Consider the following 7,749-nt stretch of genomic DNA (forward strand, 5'->3'; position numbering starts at 1 on the left):
ATTATGCTGCCTTTAGGTACTTGATGGCTAAGAAGGATGCAAAACCAACGTTGATTCGGTGGGTATTGTTGTCACAAGAATTTGATTTCGAAGTAAAGGATTGGAAGGGATGTGAAAACCAAGGGGCATATCATTTGTCTCGGTTGGAAACCAATATTTTTTATTCCAACGAAAGAGACATGGTGGCTGAATTTCCTGATGAAACGGTGATGAGGGAATCCCAAGGAAACAACCTTGTTATGCTGACTTCGCTAACTGTGTAGTGTGTGGAATAATACCCGAGGGCCTGAAGTTCTACCAACAAAAGCGGTTCTTATTCGATGTAAAAAGGTATTTCTTGGATGAACCATATCTATTCAGAGAATGCGCAGACCATATAATTCAATGATGTGTACCAGAAGAGGAAGTCAATGAAATTCTCAATGCTTTCCACGCTTCGTCTGTGGGTGGACATCATAGCGGGGTGCGAACATCCGCCAAAGTGCTTCAGATTGGCTATTATTGGCCATCACTATACCAAGATGCACATGAATTTGTTAAACAATACATGCAATGCCCAAAGCAATGAGGGGTATCAAGAATGCATGAGCTATCCCTTAATCCCATCTTAGAAAATGAATAGTTCGATGTTTGGGGAATAGATTTCATGTGTCAGTTTGTGAGCTCTTTTGGAAACAAGTAAATTTTGGTGGCGGTTGATTATGTTTCTAAATGGGTAAAAGTTGTAGCATTAATTATTATGGGAGAGGCACACTTATTGTCAGTTGTATGAGGCTTTAGTTGGCTGCCAAATGTACAAATAGGACCTATACCTTATCTATTTCATTTTCTTTCATCTTCTTACTCTTTTTCATTCATTTTAAACTTTTCCTTCTACTTTCTTTTTTCCTCCTATGTACGCTACTTCATTTGTCCAAGTCATAAAGAATTTTTGAGACTTGCCCAAAATGTCTAATATGCCTATTTTTCATTTGTATATTATATATTTGAGAAAAATAAAAGTGAATGTGGCGAGAAAATTTTAATTTAATTTTTGAATGAAATGGAAGAAATTGAAGGTAATGAAATTACAAATAAAAAAATCGTAAAATTTTGCGTATTAATTTCATAAACCCAACAATGAGGGAAAGAGTGTGGTGCAATTATTAAAGCGGTACATTTTCATAAGATTTAGTAACCCACGTGCTATTATCAGTGATGGATCCCTTGACAGGCCGTGGTCTTCCTGATGAGTCGTGAAGCTGCTCGTGGTTGCAATCCAGTAGGCATGCCTTTCAGAGTAAAGGTTGATGCTAACCCACGTAAAGATCATGGATGCCTATACGGGCCGTGAGGATCAAGACGGGTCTTGATATGATATGTGAAGTTGAACCATTGGACAAGAGTCAAGGAGTTAAAATGAGAATTGACCAAGTGAAGACCACAGACACCCAGATGGACCGTGATCCCTATGACGATCCGTGGTGCCTTTCTAGTGTGATAGCCTTGAAGACCCAAGTCTGAGATGTACCAAGTGATGATATGCAACAGTTCAGTCCTACTTCAAGTAGGACTTTTTTTAGACACTTTGTTTGAATTAATTAGGTCATTTTTAGTTTTTATCTCGTCATATATGGAGCGAGCGACTTAGTTTTGAATACTTTTGACTTTGATTTTTATCGATTAACATTGAATAGATCTTAGAAGTTTGATTTTGATTTTTCTCAATATCTTTCGTTCAGTGAATTTGCAGATTTTTGCAAGTAATTTTCTCAATGTTTTCATTACTAATCTCTGTTTATTTAGTAGAAGTCATGTGTGCCTAAACACCACAATTGGGGTTGTGAGAACTATGAAAAAAATCTAATTGTGAATTTGTAACATGTGTAGAAGGTGAATTATATTTGCAATATTTAACTCAGCTTTCATTATTCATTTGTTATAATGAGTGCACGCATTAGAGTCAGCCTATATCTATCGATTGTTGTAGAGATAAGAATAGCTGGGAAAACGTGGAGTTAATAAGATAAAATGGCATTAAAGGTCGAATTTGAGAGAAGATAATTTTAACATCATTGTACGCGAGGGTAGAATTTGTTAAAACTCAAAGACCGAGAGGAATTGCGTGAAAATTATCTAACTAGAGTGAGAAGTGTTAGATATAGTCAACTCATTTATAAATTACAAAGACTACGTTACCTGAAACTCAGTTATGGATGAACAACATCTGTGATGTCATAGGAAACACAACCCTAGTTTTATTTATTTATCGAAACAACTTTAGAATCAATGCTCTGGTAATTGTTAATTTGGATCTTGTTTAACAATCTTAATTACTAGAACTTTACAACTAAACCCAATTTTACATTCTGTAATTGTTTTCTTTAAGAAATAATAACAACATTTGGGTAAACGAGACAGTGATATCATTTTGTAAAGAAATTCTCTGTGGGATCGACCTCAACTCATGTGGAGTTCTATAAATTGACTTCGACCATTTATAAGTCTTAATTGAAGTGTAAGTTTGGACGTATCAAACTTTGGCGCCGCTATCGGGGAATTTCAATTCATAAGTGTTTTACTAGCCTTTATTCAAATTGTAGTTAAATTTCCTAATTTTACATCTTGTTCTTTGTCTGTGTCTCTTACATGTGAGTTCGACAGTGTATGCCAAATACCAGAAGTAAGGGAGCTCCATAGATTCCTTACGAGCCAGAACATCGGAAAACTATCAGCAATATGGTGAATGCACAAGAACTTGAGGCTCAAAGATAAAGATTGGGACTGGAAGCTGAAACCGCTGCAAGAGGTATCCAACAGAATGTTGTGAAAAACCCACCTAGGGTGGTGGAAAAAAATATAGTAGTGGATGATATATTTCTGCCCCACCGCAAATTACTTGATCCAAGAGGTTGCGCACATCAACCAACTCACATGATGTACAAAGAGGATGACTTGGATTTGGATGGAGCTGGAGTTACTGGAGCAATAGTATTACATGTACTACCTCAAGGTGTAAAATTCACTATTACCAGCACAATGATTCAATTGCTGAACTTGAAAGGAATATTCAGAGGTGCAGAGGGTGATGATGCGAATGAACATCTAATGAACCTTGTGGCTATATGTAAATCAGAGGAAATTCCTAGGGTTAGTCATACAGCCATGAGATTTAGGGTATTTCCATTGTCTCTTACTGGGGAAGCAAACAGGTGGCCAAATGAGATGTTGAATGACTCAATCAGGACCTGGAATGACCTGAAGGAGGCTTTCGTAGAATGATTCTATCAATAATCAAAAGAGTTGCAGATTAAAGACAAAATAAGCGCACACAAGAAACTAACAGGAGAGGCAGTGCATAATACTTGGTGGAGATTCAGCCAAAAGATGAAAAAGTGTCTGAACCATGATCTCACTGAGAGAAATTTGAAATAGGCCTTTTGCAGATCACTTAATTATGTTACTAAGCCTGTTGTTAATGCAGTTTGTGGTGGATCATTCACGAGGAAGCCTTTTGCTGAAATGATGCAGCTAATGGATGAAGTAGCCAGGAACAATAGAGCATGGCATACCAGGGATGCTGAAGTGGAATATCGGGGAGTCACTTTTGGGTTATCAGCTCAGTAAAGGAGAAGAGAGGAAGAAAGGGATCAGGATACGGATCATATACGAACTCAGATGGACTACTCACAAAGGATATCATGGTAGGTTCTGACAGAGTGTATTATGTTGGCACCCCAAACATGTATAAAGATCAGGACATCGATCTAGATGAGGAAGCTAAATACTTGCGGAAAAAGGGAGGTTTCTGGAATTATAACTTGGGAAACCAAGGTTATATTTCTAGAAATGTAGATCGAAACAATTCTAGAGAAGAACAAAATGACAGGCCAACAAATAGAGAGCAGGGAAAGTTGAAAAACAAAGATGGTTAGAGAAATGATCGCAGTGGTGTGTATGTGCCTCTAGGTAATAAAGACAGTGCAAGTGGTAGTTCCAACGTATCCAAGCTGGAAGATATGTTGGCTAAAGTTCTCCAAAAAGTTGAGTCAACTAATGTAGGGGTGAAGGAGATGAAATGTGACTTCTCCAGTATGAGTCAACTAGTAGACTCTCACACCACCTCCATCAAGAAAATATAGCAACAAATGGGGAAACTTTCAACGTCACTGAACCAGAGCAGTGACGGGTCATACCAAGTGACACTCTTTAGAATCCCAAGAAGGATAGACATTACATGGCTATCGCCACCAGGAGCGGTAACATTCTTAATGAACAAATTTTGGCAAGTACTGAACATGAACAGGTGTTGGAGCAAACTGGAAGAGAGGAGGCTGAAGTTGAATATTTAGATGACGTGGAAGACACTCAACCAATAGTAAAACCAGAAGGAGCAGAGGAAAAAGGGGTTGAGGGAACTATGTCTTTACAACAGATACCAAGACCAGCTCATCCGTTCTCTCGAAGTCTTTAAAAGAAAGAAGAAGATGGAAATTTGTTAAGTTCATAACCATGTTAAGGCAGCTCTTAGTGAACATCCCATTGGTGGAAGCTCTGGAGCAGATGAAAGGATATGCTAAGTTCATGAAGGACTTGGTCACGAAGAAAAGTGTTGTAAGTTTTGATTTATCTGACAATGTTCATCACTGCAGTGCTATTGCCACCAGATCTCTGGTGTAGAAAAATGAGGATCTAGGTGCATTTACCATACCGTGCACCATCAGATCCTTTGAGTTCGCAAATGCCTTGTGTGACTTAGGGAAAGTATAAATCTGATGTTGATGGCCATTTACAAACAATTGAGATTAGGAGTGCCTAAACCCATAACACTGAGGCTTATGATGGAAGATAGATAAGTGAAGTGACCTATGGGCATCTTATGTGACATGCTTGTAAAGGTAGACACTTTCATCTTCCGGCAGACTTCATGATCTTGGATTACGAAGTGGATTTTGAGGTTCCCATAATTTAGGGAAGAACATTTCTGGCCACAGGACGAGCATTAGTTGATGTTGAGAGTGGAGAACTGAAATTGAGACTCAACAGGGAAGAGGTAACGTTTAAAATTTGCAGGTCAACGAAACAGCCGTAAGACATGAATGTGGTTTCTACAATAGAGGCCTTTGATGAATGAGAGATGGGAGTGACTATTGAGGAAAGGCTAGCTGTCGAAATATTAGAAGACATGTTGATGAACTTTGAAGCATATTTCCGGACTAACTATGTGGAGACCTGGATATCAAAAATAGGCCAAGTCATCCAGCAAAACCATCCATCGAGGAGTCGCCTGTGGTAGATTATAAACAGTTACCCAGTCACCTGAAGTATGTATTTTTGGGTACTAACAACACTTTACTTGTAATCTTAGGTGCAGATTTTAATGATGAACATGTACAAGCTGTGATGAAAGTACTAATAAGGTATAAAAGGGCAATTGGGTGGACCATTGCTGACAACATTAGGATACCTCCAGGTATATGTACTCATAAGATCCAACTTGAGGAGGACTGCAGCCCAAGCATTGAGAACCAGAGTAGGTTAAATCGACCAATGCAAGAGGTGGTAAAAAAAGAGATCATCAAGTGGTTTCATGCTGGGGTTGTGTACATCATTTATGATAGTCATTGGGTCATCCCAGTGCAGTGTGTGCCCAAAAAGGATGGTATGACAGTGGTCGCCAATGTGATGAATGAGTTAATCGTGCAGAGACCAGTTACTAGATGGAGAGTGTGCATGGACTACAGAAACCTGAACAAGTGGAACTTGAAAGATTACTTCCCAATGCCATTCATGGACCAGATGCTTGATAGGTTGGCTGGAAAAGGGTGGTATTGTTTCTTAGATGGATACTGTGGGTACAACCAGATATCAATTGCTCCTGAAGATCAGGAAAAGACCACTTTTACATGTCCTTATGGCATCTTTGCATTTAAACGCATGTCATTCGGACTATGTAATGCACGAGCACCTTTCCAAAGGTGTATGATGTCCATCTTCTCGGACATGGTGGAGGAAACTCTGGAGGTATTTGTCACGACCCGAGAGCACCCCCTAGTCGTAACACGGCGTACTCGACCCAGAAGGGGTCTTATACAAGCCTCATAACATTCATTCATTGCATAGGTAATAGAAATAGCACGGATTTAAAACTTTTCATTCAAAACATTCATTTAACAATCTTTCAAAAGACACATCGGAAGTCTAAGTCTCACATGGCCATCTTAGACAAAACTTTAAAACAAAATAGGGTCACGGCCCTTTAGAATTGAAGTCTAAACAATAGTCTCAAACAAGAAAGATCTAGAAACAATAAAAGTCCTTGTCCTCGATCTATGATTGCATACCAAGTCTTGGAGAAAAACTCTATCCAATCACTCCAATACTAGCTAGAATCAATCACTTGCCGGAACCTACACTTGTAGTAAAAATAAGAGAATATATGTTAGCACAAAAAAATGTACTAAGTATGATGACCATGCAAAAACATGCTTTAAAAGGGGCATTTGGGTTGGAAACCATGTATTATACCACTTTTGAGAAATATCATGTACCTTAGCATAAGAGACATACAATACAAGTATAATCATCATGCAAGTCATAATACCACATTTAGACAATATCATCATGTAAACCATTACCTTCACCTTAGAGCTTCACCTCAAGTAACCCTCATGCTAACCCTGTGAAATGTATGGATAGCGTCCCATACCATCATCCACACTAAGGCATCCCATTAAGGTCACCAAAAGTGAACTTACCATTCAATTCTTTTCATCTTTACACAATATCCACACATAAGAGACATAACATTTCATAAGACATGACAAGGGAAAATAACTCCTAATATAACCCAAGCATAGCATGCATATCATATTAAACATTTAGGAGTCAACATTCTTCAATTACTTCATTTAGAGGACTTTCATACATTAGTCATTAGGACATAGAGAACTCACTATGACCCTATCGAAGCCTACTCATGCAATGCATAGATGGCATCCCATACTACCACCTACACTTTATTGAACCTATCAAGAAAACCATAATGCACATCTCGCATGATGGGAATATGCGTTTAACTAACATAGACCATGCAAGCTATACATGGAATCCGGTGTCATATAGCCCCACACCATACATAGGAGTTCCACTTGCCTAAGGTAGAATGATAACATTAGCTCGGATGGAATCTGCTAGCTAATATCCTATGTGGGCACATAGTTATGGGATAGGAAGATGTTCGTTGGAACTCTAACCTAACATTGGAAGAGTTTCCATATAACCTTATCCACTCGATGCTTAGCCTACATTCCCATAGATTATTTCATTCACATTACATTAGTGTATTAGGGAGAAATTCCATAGGCCTATCGACCCATGATTTATCATTACACAAGGAAGGAATGCTATAAGACTATCAATCCATGGTACATTCAAGGATAGCTCTAGGGTCCCCATGAAAAGAATGCCATAGCCTATCGATTCATGGTGCGTCATTACATTCTTATACTCATGAAAAGAATGCCTTAAGCCTATCAATTCATATCCATCAAGTCAAGACACCTTCATTACTCATAGATGAAACGAATGTCATAGCCTATCGATTCATATTCAGCAAGTCAAGACATATTCAATACACAAGAAAAAGGATGCATGAGCCTACCAATTCTAGATTGAACATTCACTATAGAAATCCTTCGCATCACATTCACAAGTACAATATCATGATAATACTTAAATTCATCAAACTATGCCTTCAAGGCCATTATC

Source organism: Solanum tuberosum, unplaced genomic scaffold (genome assembly GCF_000226075.1).
Source record: "Solanum tuberosum cultivar DM 1-3 516 R44 unplaced genomic scaffold, SolTub_3.0 scf00481, whole genome shotgun sequence".
Classification (NCBI taxonomy): domain Eukaryota; kingdom Viridiplantae; phylum Streptophyta; class Magnoliopsida; order Solanales; family Solanaceae; genus Solanum; species Solanum tuberosum.